The sequence below is a fragment of the Pogona vitticeps genome, chromosome 11 (genome assembly GCF_051106095.1).
Source record: "Pogona vitticeps strain Pit_001003342236 chromosome 11, PviZW2.1, whole genome shotgun sequence".
In the NCBI taxonomy this organism is placed as follows: domain Eukaryota; kingdom Metazoa; phylum Chordata; class Lepidosauria; order Squamata; family Agamidae; genus Pogona; species Pogona vitticeps.
In genome coordinates, this window is record NC_135793.1 from 25,991,455 (window position 1) to 26,003,913 (window position 12,459).

Sequence of the window (12,459 nt, forward strand, 5' to 3'; positions counted from 1 at the left end):
GCGGCGGCGGCGGCGGGTCCGGCCGTTCGCGTGGGTCACGTGACGCAGGGCTGCCCGGACGTCCGAATGGCGCCGCCCTCGACTCGCAGGTGGCTGCCCGGCCGTTGAGGAGGAGAAGGCAGGCCCCCCCCCCCCGCCCCGCCGGCGCCCCACAGGTGAGGAAATGCCCCGCGGGTCTGTCAGCCGCCCAGGGGTGGGTGCGTGTGTGTGTGTGTGTGTCTCCCCGTGTCCCCCTTCCGCCTCTCCCGTGCCCCACACAGGGGTGTGTGTGTGGGTGTGGGTGGGTGTCTCAGTCCCACCCCCGAAAGGAACGGGCAGTCCTCAGGCAGCAGCCCAGTAGGGCGGCCCTTCTCTCTCCCGCCCCCCCACCCCTATGCCCGCCCCATAGAGACCCCACACCGGCCCCGGGACCCCTGCTCTCTCCTCTCCTCCCCCCCCCGGCCTGCCCTTCCCTTCCCTGCCCGAGTCCCGCGGAGGGCTGCAAGGCTCCGGGGAAACCCCGCTTGCTTGCTCGCCCTCCCTCCCCTCGTTTCCTTGCGAGTGCGAGGGGTCCCTCCCCTCCCAGACCCGACCCCCCCTCCCCCGAACCCCTCTATTAAAGGGCCCCCCAGATGTTCTTGGACTACCACCCCCAGAATTCCTGCCCAGCAGAGCGAGTGGCGAAGGCTTCTGGGAGTGGTAGTCCAGGAACATGTGGGGGGCCTGAGGCTGGGGGGGGGGCTCATAGATGCTTCACATACTCTCTCCCTACACCCTGCTGAGGGGGGGAACTGCTGCAGGGGCAATGCCTTCCCTTGCCCACCCCCATCCCCTATTCTGCAGCGTGACCAAGGGTGAAGGGCGCCTTCTGGACAAGTTCCAACCCCCCCCGCCGCCCCCCTCCCTCCCACAGCTGCCTGTAGCCACTGATGCATCCTTCCTCTTTGCCTGAAGCCTGAGCCTCCCCCCCCCCCCCGCCGCCCAGGGTGCTAAGGAAATGCGGAGGTGCTGTGCCACCTCTGTGCCTGTTCTCTTTGGATGCCCTCCTGGCTCTGCCTTCCCGTCCTGGGAACGTCCGTCTCAACGAGCTGAGGGTGGGGCTGGCAGTTGTGGGGCTGGTGCCCAGTTGCCCCATGGCTGTTGGCACACTTTGGGTTTCCCAGACACTCCGGCAGCACCAGGCACCCCAACCAGCTCTTGGCCACTTCCAGGAGATGAAAATATCCTGACCCCCCCCTCTCCTCTGCTCCCGTAAGGGGCTGGGATGGAGGGTCTCCAACCCCAAGGAAATCTGTGATGGGTCACAAAAACCAGCAGATGGGGGGGGGGGAGAACAGCTGAGAGCTGGCATCTGCCCAGCGGGACTCCGAGGGCAGGGACTTGGCTGTCGTTGGGAGTGGTGCAAACTTAAGTTCATATTTCTTCATGAATTTCTTTATGGGTTGTATTCCATAATAGCAACTTATCCTGTGTGTGTTTGTGGGGGGGGGGGGAAAGAACCTCAAAAATAGTACCATTGCAAACAGTTTAAGTCTGGGATGAATTTGGAAAGGGGACGGGGAATAGGGCCACATTTTAAATTCTCAAAAAGTAGCTTAGAATAAATGAATGTTAATAGTTTCCCTCTAAAAGAAGATGCCTTCCACAGAGAGTTTCAAGCAGAGTAGACTCATCGACCCAGTGAGTAGAGATTTCCTGTTCAGCAACTGATTCGGTGGGTTTTCTTCAGGTTAGGAAGAGCAAAGGACTCCTCTTGGTGGTGGGAGGTCCGTCAGGGTCTCCCGAGAAGATCGGGAAGGAGGGGGGGGCAGATGCTCAGGATAAGAGGTGATCTTTCGCTGGGGGTGTGTGTGTCGGCTATTCTTTTTATACCCGACTTTTCATCCTATATCCCTGTGGTGCGGACACAGACGTAGTCTCACGTTTTGGAACAACGAGAGAGCGTTCGCCTGCTGTCCATTCCCTTTCCCCTTGGAAGTGTGAAGTGCCTTCCCCTTGTGGACCCTGCTGGCCACGGATTATCCCTCTGTGACCTTTCGCATGCGCACGTAGCTCTGGACACGCTGTGTTTCCACTAATCCCCTGTTCACGCCTCCTTCCCAACTTATTGGAATAGAAGACCTGTACGTCTCCTCGCCTGCCGGCCTCGGGAGACGTGATGTGAGTGAGTGGTTTCTCTCGTGCTCAGTATCTGGTTTTTCCGACAGAGTGGCAGGCGGGGTGTGGCGTATTAGAAGTGGAGAGCCACTGCCGTGGAAGACTATGCTCCGGGATGTGTGGGTGTTGTGATTAAATGAGGGCTCAGCCCTTAATTGTCGTTAGGCCGGCCGGCCTTCAGTGCTCTCTTTAGGTGAAAGAGTGTTCTGGTGGAAGAGAATCCACCAACGGTTGATCTCCCTCGGTCGTGGTGACATGCGATGGGGCCTAGTCTAGCTCTGTCTTTTGGAGCATTTCTCTTCCCCATGGAGGTGACCCTTTCAACTCTGCTGCCAATTTTTTTCTGAACTTTTGTGAACTTTTGTGGGTGTGTCAAGTGTGGGCCGCTAATCAAACATGGAGAAGGTTTGGACTTTTCGTGTGTGTTCTCCCCCCCCCCCCCCCCCGTCTCCTTCAGCTTCCCATTTCTTCTCATGGGAATTTATGGAAGCTTAGACGATGCAGTTGCTACATGCACCGATGCTCCACCCGGAAGAGGCACCGCTGGAAATCCCCACCCTCGCTCACCCTGCCACCAACTCCTTGGCTTTGAGATTACCAGCTCTTTGCCTCTGTGACCATTCTGACTCCCAAAGAGGTAGCCATGGTGGTCAGTGTCAGCAGGCTGACAAAACTGAAGGGAAGAAAATAGAAGTCCGGCGGGAATGCCACAGCATTTGGCCCTGGCTTTGCTTCTCCCTCCCTCTCTCTTTGGCCCCGCTTCTGTTTTCTACCCTTTGATCAGTGGGATCAAAATCCCCTTTCCCAGACTCTTTTTGTTTGTTTGCTTGCTTGCTAGTTTCCCTTTAGTTTTATCAACACAATAAGCGTACCAGTAGAGCAGAGGTCAGTGGAAAAGGTGTTCAAGGCTAGGGCCGGGGTGGGTGTCTGGAATTAGTCAGCTGTGCCACGAGGTCCACAGTGGTTTGCTTCGGCAAATGATGGGGCTGGGTGGGAGTTGGATTCCCAGTCACCCATGGGAAGTTGTTTTACTGGAGCTGCCCCAGAAGCGCAAAGGGCAGAAGGCCAGGCCTGCCCACTGAGGTTGTGGTAGTTTCCCATGGCTCTGGTGGCATGTGTTTTGGTTTTGTCAAGTGGTGTATTTCTCAGTCCCCTTGAGAAGCATGTGGCACTTCAGACTGCCTGGATTATCGGACTTTCCCGTTTTCCTGGTATGTTTTGATGGGCTCCAAGAGCTGTTTGTATAGCGGCTGAGGTTTACCGCTGGCAGAGAGTAAAGTCAGAGTGTCTCATAGTTCCTGTGTTAGCTTTATAAATCTAAGTAAAGAACAGTAAATATGTTATTATGGAGCTGTTTGGAAATTCAGAGAAGCTTGAGCACCTGGTGGGTGTGATCTCTTTTCCTTCCAACGCCAGTTTGTCGCCTGGTGATGGTCAAGTGTTTGGAGACCCTGCATTCTTTCTTCTGCAAGGTCTATGAGCATATTGAACTTGATCTGATCTGATCTTCGGCAAAGACCTCGTGCGATCACAGCTGCCACACATGAGGAGAATGTTATGGATGCTTTGGAGAAGCACCATTAAAAGCCATTCTGGAACTTATTCCATACTTATTTTATTTGTTGATGAGTATAATGTTGACTTATTATTGGTTTATTACTTAGATCACACCTTTGCTTCTGTGACCTGATGGCAGCATAGATGCACCCGCGCCTCTCCTGCATGTCACCTTCTTGTGGTTACCCGGTGAGGTCAGTCAGGAGGGAGGGACTGTCATGTCCCAGGGCCACCTCCTGTTGAGTTTCGTGGCCGAATGGGGATTTGAACCCACGTTTCAAGAGTCTCTGTCTAGCCCTCTCTCTGGTCCACACACTGCACAGGCTTGTGCCACAGTGTCTTCTGACAGACCGTGCAAGAACAACGCTTCCTTGTGAGAAAGCAGCTCCCGAACATGTCGTCCCCCTTCCTGGCAAAGCCTCCTTTTCACTTTCCTGTGGAAAAGAGGCAAAGCGCACTTGTGGGAAAGCCGGCAGAGGGGACTGCTTGCTGGCCTTCTGATGGCGCTTCAGCCGCGGGAGCTCCGTAGCTTGAACTGTGACCTGGCCTGCTCTGCTTCCTTCCTTCCCTCTCTCTCTTTCCTTCTCTCTCTCTCTCTCTCTCTCTCTGTGATTGCAGGGTTTGAGGCTCTTCCCTGCCTCCTCATTCCAGCCTCACCCGGGTGCCCTTCCTTGGGCTCTGAGCTGAACGCCTCTCTTGCAGCCGTCAGCCTGGGTGCCTCCCTTCCTGCCCAGGGACAACCTGTTCAGAATGGGGGGGGGGGGGCGGAAGGCCACTCCCCCAAGTTCTTAGGAGTTGGAGGGGAAGGAAATAGTACCGCACCGGGAGAGGGTGCAAGGCTTTTGCCCGGAGGGATCTTCTCGGAGCCAAGATGGAAAAACCTGCCTGGGCTCACTGGCATCTTGTTTACTGCCTTCCCTCGGCCAGGTCAGGAGCCCGGCTGGGATTCCAGGACCTGTATTTAGAACTTAAGCTCACCCAGCTGGGATTTCTTGGTTTCCTGGAACAGCCGGCACCACCACCAGCCCAAGAGATCCTCAGGCGAGTCCTCCCCTTCCCTGCACTGAAAGGCTTCAAAAGCAAACGAGCCGCCCTACACCCCCAAGAGTGGCGGAAGCCGGTCTGTTCCCCTTGGGGGCAGCCATATAGGGCTGCAGGCCTGCTGCACTTCGGAGGCTTCTGGTGCCTCTAAACTCTAGTAACAGGCACAGCCTGTTGTGGGCTGCAACCCACAGGCATCTGAAGAAGTGGAAGCTTATGCCCGGTAAATCTGGTTAGTCTTTAAGGTTGGTCCTGTTTTTATTCTTAACTCTGGCTGGACTTTCAGAAGACTCTGTATGGGAGATGACACTGACTTCTTGGCAATAGGAAAAGTAGTTAACACCTGTGGTGTGAAGAGCTTCTGTTACCCCACTGTCTTTTGGAATTCACTGCCACAGAATGTTGGGGTGGCTGCTACCTCGGGTGGGTGGGTGGGGGGCTTAATTTACAAAAAAAGAAAGATCAGGCCCACCAGCCGTTTCCAATAGTGAGAGGCCACCTGCAGGGGCCTCCGAAGACCATTTGCTACAGGGATCAGGAGCCCCTGTGTCCTGCAGGTGGGCATCCTGGAAGCCTTTGGCAGGCAGGCCACCAGGGTGAGAAAGAGGGCACTGGACTCAGAGGGCCTTTGGTTCAATCCGGCTCCAGGGCTCCCCTGTTCCTCTAGCCAGGTGTCACCTGTGAGAGCTCTGTCTCTGTGTTCAGGGATCTTGGGGACCCAGAGGTGGGGCCCCGGAAGCGATCCTGCCTTCATACTCTGCCTGCAAGCTTTGCAGAAGCACCTGGCCAGCCATGGCTAGAGGCGGGAGGCTGGCCTGGTTCGTTAGCCCTTTCTTCTCACCCGGAAGAGAGCTTGTTATGTTTGCAGATGGCTTCTGAAGCACCAGCTGGGAACAGAAGCCATGGCCAGCACCCTCTTTGGGCACTCGGAAGGGATCCTGGCTCTGGCACACAAGACAGCCTCACAGCCATCCACCTCACTCTGAAGCGGGCATGTGAGAATGGCCTCACCAGATCAGACCCAAGAGACAGCCAGCTGTGTTCTCTCCTTTCCGAGAATTGCCACCCGGATGTCCAGGCAAGGCACATGAACATTTGTTAACCCCTGGTCATCTGAAGCTCCTCCCCATCTGAATTTGGAGGTGTTTATTTTCCATGGCTTACTCAGTTAAATTTTTTCTGGGTACCTTTTCTGCACTTGATTGTGAGAGACTTTTTTGCCATCTGTATTTGTCCATTTAATCCTCTACTGGCAGCAGTCCATTTAATTTGAATCAACTCTGTGTCCAAAGCCTTAAGACCTTTGGAAAGGGCCTGCTGAGCATCTCACTTTCTTGGGATCTCCTCTGAATATTCTGTGACTATTCTGTCTGGCCGATGGCTCGGCTGCAGCCACAGTGCACCTTGATGCGTTGCCCGGCTTGCTCCCTGTGAGCATAAAGGGCAGTTGAGAAATGTTTTAGTAAAGGAGGAGGCGCTGAGACGTCTCCTCTCAAGCAGGGTCCCTGATGGCTCTGGTGCTTCCGCTGGGCTTTGGCCTTCCTCAGCGCAGAGGAAGGAACTTGGGGCGACCTGGGATGTCGCCCTCCCGCCTCCCCCGAGCCTTCGTCAGGAAGATAGCAGATCATTTCAGAGGAAAAGCAGCCTCCGTGCCCATTTGCTTTTGTGCTGATGCAATCATTCTGCTTCACTCTCTCGGTGGCTTCCTGGAAAATCAGCCCACTTTTCTTTCTCATGGGAGGTCGAGTAATTAGCCCTTCTGCAGACCTGAGTGTGCAGAAATCGGGGCTGTTTAAGTGTTGGAAAACATCCTGCCTCTCTCACAGTCTCTGTCCAGACATTTCTGCACACCTGTTGCACTCGTCACTTCCTAAAGTTTTGTCCTTGGTGTATTCTTTTGCTCCTGAACACAGACAGGGAGTCAAAAGAGATTGCTCTAGTTCAGCCTGTGTGTTTGCACTCTGTCACACACATACGTGCGAAGCGAGGCACAGAAGACAGGCGGAGGGATTGGAAGGATAGGAACAGGCCACCTGGGGCTGTGTTGCATGCGTGCCCCTTCTTCCAAGCAGAGGCCCAGTGCTGCGCTTTCTGATGTTTAGCAGCACGAGACTGCCTTTTGCACAAATGAGCAGCACCTCTCTGACAAATAAAACATACGTGTCTCCATCTCACTTCCTTGTTTGTCACGGGAGGACAAGCCCAGGCTGGTCCTTCCATCTTGAACTGACAGGAGGGCAACTCATACGAAGGGTTATTTGGAAGTTGAGTCATGGCAACAGGACTTCTTCCTGATTACGTTGAAACATTTCACTGAGGAGCCTGTTCAGACCAGGGGGAAGTGAAACCAAGGCGGGGGATCTCTCAGGGGTCTCCTACCAACTCTCTTCGGGCTGAAGCAGTTGCCAGGAGGAGCAGGGAAACCTTTCAGCTTAATAAGGAAGAAGTCCAGTTGCCGTGACTCAACTTCCAGGTAACCTCACCTGGAGGACTGAGAATCTTCACATAAATACGAAGGAAGTGAAACAAGCCCCCATGAGTCCAGGACTGCTTCCCCGCTGTTCCAGGGGCGGAGGGGAAGGGCCCCCCTTGCAGAGGCTGCCTTGTGACCCTTCTCCACTTCCTCTTTAGTTCTTCACAGTTTTCGTTTTGGGCGTTGAAACAGTATGCGGTGGTTCCAAATCTTATCCTGAGAGAAAAGGGAACCGTTTGAGCAATGCACATTCGTGACTAGCCAAATGCATAGCCTGAGTTTTATCTGATTAATTTTAGCTTTACAGTATTGTTTGTTTTTTTATGTCGTGTATATCATATAGTTATTTTTTATTGTTATACACTGCCCAAAGTGGCCAACAGTGAGATGGGCTATCTAGAAGTTTAAAAAATAAATGAATGAATGAAATGAATGAATGAATGAATGAATAGGTTACTGCAGAAATCAGCCAACCCACTTTCCGGTCTGGAGTGAAAAGCATAATAATATGAGCTGTCTTGAGGCCATTTTCCTTCCGGTGCTTCGTGCAGGTAGCTTGCCATGCTGATCTCAAGTTCAGGTTTAATTCTGTGCTCCTTTCTCGTCATTTCTGGGGTGGGATTGGTCTTCTGCTCAGCAGTTACGCACTCAGCCTGTGTGTTCCCCTGGACACTGAGGTTGCCTTTTCCCGGTCAGTCGCTGCCCGCACAGGCTCCTTACTTTTAAGGTACAGATAATTAAGAATCCCACTCATTGGTACCAGCGGCCGCACCGTCCTGGGAATGCCTGATCCTAGGAGACAGACCCGTTTTTCCCTCACGTGTCAGGGAAGTTGTCTGGTCAGATCGCTCCATGGCGGTTTTGTCTTGTCTGCATCTTTCACTTAAAAAAAAAAGTACTGTATGTGAAGCATAAGTGGATGGGGAGGAGAAAAAACAAGCTGGTTTGTTCTGTAATTAGGTTGATAGTGTTGTGAAACTGTTCCCTGCCACCGTGTGCCCGTCTTTAAGATGGCACCTCAACAGTGTGGATTCAGAAATACCCGTTTTTCTAGTTTCCAAGTCATCCATAGAGGGCTTCCTGCTCAGAGTGATCTTTCCTCAGGGAAAAAGGCATTGTGTAGTTAATAACAAAGCTCTCTGGATTTGTGTTCGCTCTTCATCCCTGGACCAAAACTGAGAAAAGTCTGGTGTGGTTCTGCAGGCCTCAGAAGCCTTTGGCAGCATCGATAAGCAGTCAGCTGGTCCGTCCGGTGTGAGAAGGGTCTCCGAAAAGGACCGGGAGAGGAACGTCCAAGCAGAGAAGTTCCTCTCAGGGATCCACCCCAGCTGCTGCCAAAAACTTCAGGATCCGTGCGGTGGCTTGCAGTTCCTCTGAACAAAGGCTCCCACCAAGAAGGATTAGTTCGGCTGTAAGCCTGCCTTTGCACAAGAATTGCAAAAGGAACAACGTGTCCTTCCTTCGTGCCCAGTTCTTGGATGGTCAAGGAGGAGGACGGGAGGGGAAAGCAAGCCGAAGAAAATAATCTGGCCTGTGAGGAAGGGATCAAGCTGGAGAGGGGAACAGGCCGATGCCTGTGCTCTATATTAAAACTAGATTTAAGCCCCACCTTGCCTTTCTAGGCTGCAGTGGACGAAAAGCAGCAAGTGAAATCTTGTACAGGGGCTGGTCTTGGTGACCCATCGCGTCCCTTCCTATTCTGCAGTTCTAAGATTACGGTTAAGATCAGTGCGACCCCATCTTTAGAAACAATGTTCAGCTCGAGTCAGGCCTTTATTGAGTCACTAAGGAGTTAATTGTAAGGGAGGCTTCTGAGGGCTCCTCAACTCCATCAGGCATAACATGGAGGGGTTGTCTAAACTCCCCAGGTTTTTTGTTTGGTTTATGTAGCCGTGTTTTCCTAAAGAATAGGTTTGGAGAATTTGAAAGCTCCCCTTCTTGGCAAGTTGAGCTAATACAGGTAACACGCATGCCTGAAGCTGTTTATCCCAGCTTTGCTGTTTTCATCCCCAGGCATCTGACACGAGGGGAAGCATCTCCCTTCATTGGGCCAAACGGGGTGGCTTTTTAAACAGAGCAGCTACCGTCAGCAGGGAGAACGAGGCCTGCCTCTCTCTCTCTCTCGGCCAACTCCTCCTTGACCTGGAAGAGAGAGAGAGAGAGAGAGAGAGTCTGTGCTGGGTGTCCTCTTCCTTCCTCTCTCCGGGCCTTGGGCTCCTGTCCTCTTCTTTCGCTGCCTCCTCCCTGCTTGTTTTCTCCAGTGAGCAGAGACGCCGGAAGGGTCTCCTTCCTGGGGATCGGGAAGCAGCCCTGCCAGCTGTTGTGGCTGCAGAGCTGTGAGCTCAGGGGGTAGCAGAGGCTGTGGTGTTTCTGGGGGGGGGGGGCTGACGTCCACCCGGCGGAGGGAGAGGGAGCTGGGCCTGCCGCGCTTGGCCGTGTGGAAGCAAGGCTGGCACAGCTTTAGCGGTTCTGTGTGGCACTGAAGTGACAGTGTGGGTCAAACTGGAAGTTGTTGACTTGTGGGGCGGGGAAAGAGGGACCCAGGCCTCGGTTGGGGGAGGAGTGGCGGGGCTCACCTCCCCTGCCCCTTTTGGATGCTGCCCTTTAAACAGGTGGGATGGTCCAACCTGTGTTGCTCACCTGGGGAGGAAGGGGGAAGCCTTGGCGAGGGTGGCCCCAGCTGCATCTCTAGGGGTTCATTCCCATTCCCATCCCCCCCTCCCAATCAGGGCCCTGCCAGGCATCCGTGGTCATCCCCACTCAATGACCAGAATGGCAGGTGATGCTTCGTGAGAGTCATTTCAGACTCAGAAGTGCAGGTCAAAGAGTCAAGCTGTGTGACATCACCTTGTAAGCAAGGTCTCAGTTTTCAGGGGCAGCTGTTCGGATGTTCAGCTGCCGAGTCATGCGTCGAGGGAGAAGCCTGTGCGAAACACCCCACCCCCTGGAAAGGAGTGTCCTGCCTTGGCAGCTCAGGGAGCTGGCGGTTTGGGAGCACCGAGCGGCCCGTCTTCCGTCCAGAGGAGAAGAGCGACGCCTGCCGGCTGCAAAGGGAAAGCCGCTGGGTGGATCCACCAGCAGCATGGCTGGGGGGCTGGTTGGACCAGAGGCTCAGCCCATGGAAGAATCCGCCTCTCCGAGAAGTGAAGCGTCTCCAGGTTTTTTGTCTCTCTGGCAGGGAAGTGGCCAATAGGATTCAGCCAGGTCAGTGCCCTTCTGCGTGGTCCGGGTCTGGCCAGACGAGCGTGAGGATTTGGAGAAGTTTCCTGCCTTCTCCTGCGCCCTCCTTTCTCTGCCCTCATGGCTTGATGGGGATTCTTGGAGAGCTCAAAGGCTCCTGCCACCTTTAGGCCACCTTTTAACCCCTCAGGGATCCTCGCAAAAGATGTTAACTGGCTCTGCATGGTGTTAACGTTGGGCACCCACTCTGCTCTTCTGTGTTCTCTGTATGCATCTAAGTTTGGCTCTTCTCGTGAGTGGGTTGCAAAGCCGTTTCCTGCCCTGCCTGCCTGGAGGATGTAAGGAAGGGATGATTCACAGGCAGAGCCCACTTTACTGCACGGCATCCCCGAATGGATTTGGCACAGCTGGTCCTTGGATGCTTTTGCCAGTCCAGCAGTGGCTGTTCTAATCTTCTAACGCTGCAGGAAAGGGTGCAAAGAGTCTCCAGAGTCTTCCATCGAGAGCTAGAGCAGCCCCCACATTTTTTTTAAATTATCTGTCGCAACATGGTCCTGTGTTGGACGTGGCTCCAGGAGACCCTGGTTCAAACTCCAGCCACAGCCGGCACTTTGTGGGTTTTGATAATCTTGGGAAAGTTATTTTTTTTTTCCGACTATGGCTTCCAGAATCCCCACCACCACCACCACTGCCAGCGTGACCTTGACTGCGTTGGCTGGGGAAATTCTGGGTGCTCTGGTGGGGAAAGAGTAACTTTTCCAGGCTCTGAGGGGCAGACCCTCCTCAGTGACCGCGCTGGACGGAGTTATTTGGCTGGCAGATCTGCCTGCCTGCCCACGGCAGCCCTCGAGGTCCCCACCCAAAAGGCACCTGAGGGTTTTGCAGGCATTTTGCTGCTGCTGCTGCTTGGGCTTCTGTTCCTCCTCCTCCTCCTCGGGCGTCTGGCCAAGCCTGAAGGAGTTGTTGACACAACAACCCCGTTGTTTTGCGTTGCTTCTCTTTAATAGCTGTTTACTGTCGGGTGAGATTGTGGTGCTATCGTAAAACGTTATTCTTGCGGCAAGTGTTTGTGGAACATTCAGAGTAACCTTTCGAAACACATTTGCTACCATGTCACCAAGCGAGAGCAAGCCAGGCTGATGGCTTTTTAATCCCGGCGAGCTCTCAGACGCCTGACCGCCGGCCCGACTCTCCTACCCTTCGAAAGGTGGAGACTCCGTGGGACGGAGGCTGTGAAAGAACAGGCCTTGGCTTCTGCAGGAGGGCCAGGAGTGCGAAACTGCTGCCGGCACACCAGCTTCAAGAAGATTCCCCCTGCCTTCCCCCTACCCCCACCCCATAAATGGCCTCCTGGGTTCTCGGAAAGCTGGTAGCCCGGTTGATCCGCAGGTGAGGCCAAATGCTTGCCAGGATGGTAAGAGGAGGCTGGCTTGTACTGGTTTGATCCTCTACGGCAGCTTTGGACGGTTTCCTGGCCTGAATTGTGCATGGCTTTCATTTGTGCGCGTGCACAATCCTCCTTTGCAGAACATGAGGCATCAGGATTTAAGCCAGACTGACCGTGTGTTTGTAGAGCAACGTGGGAAATAGGTTTTTAAGGATGAATCAGACAAAAAAGAATGTTCCTTTTTTGGGGGCTTCTGTGCAAGTCCCCTAAGCCCAGCCTCTGCCTGCCGTTGTGCTTCTCCGCTTGACCACTTGGGTGAGCCTGTGTGGCTTCATACCTGTTGTCCGCTTGGTGACTTTGTCGGCCCATCTGCAGGTTTCCTCTGCCTTTGTGTTTGGGGAGCGGAGGGTCTCGGGTGGTGGTGGTGGTGGTGGTGGGCTGATGCAGAGCAGGAGGCGCCCCCCCCCAGGAAGCGAAGACATCCCTTTTGTCCCGCTTCCTGCACCATCTCTTGCTGGCCCTGTGGCCAGGGGCTCCCTGGTGCACCTCCCATAGTCGCTGTGAACTGCTCCGTCCCCTGCATGGGGCCCATGGCATCTTGAGCCGGGGGGCACCTTAACAGGGCTTTAAAAAAATATATATTGTGATATGTGGGAGACAGAAGGGGAGGGGGAGGGGGAGAAAC

At 54.2% G+C, this 12,459-nt stretch overlaps 2 protein-coding genes across 2 annotated transcripts in view; both read left to right on the forward strand.

The window, feature by feature from the left end:
- CCNB3 (cyclin B3) overlaps window positions 1-12,459 on the forward strand; it is a 54,113-nt gene continuing 41,654 nt past the window's right edge. Inside the window, exon 1 of the mRNA XM_078380614.1 lies at window positions 1-17. The gene's annotated coding sequence lies outside the window, so the exon portion shown is untranslated. The remainder of the gene's footprint in view (window positions 18-12,459) is intronic.
- Window positions 8-12,459, forward strand: part of CLCN5 (chloride voltage-gated channel 5) — a 27,572-nt gene continuing 15,120 nt past the window's right edge. Inside the window, exon 1 of the mRNA XM_072981413.2 lies at window positions 8-155. The gene's annotated coding sequence lies outside the window, so the exon portion shown is untranslated. The remainder of the gene's footprint in view (window positions 156-12,459) is intronic.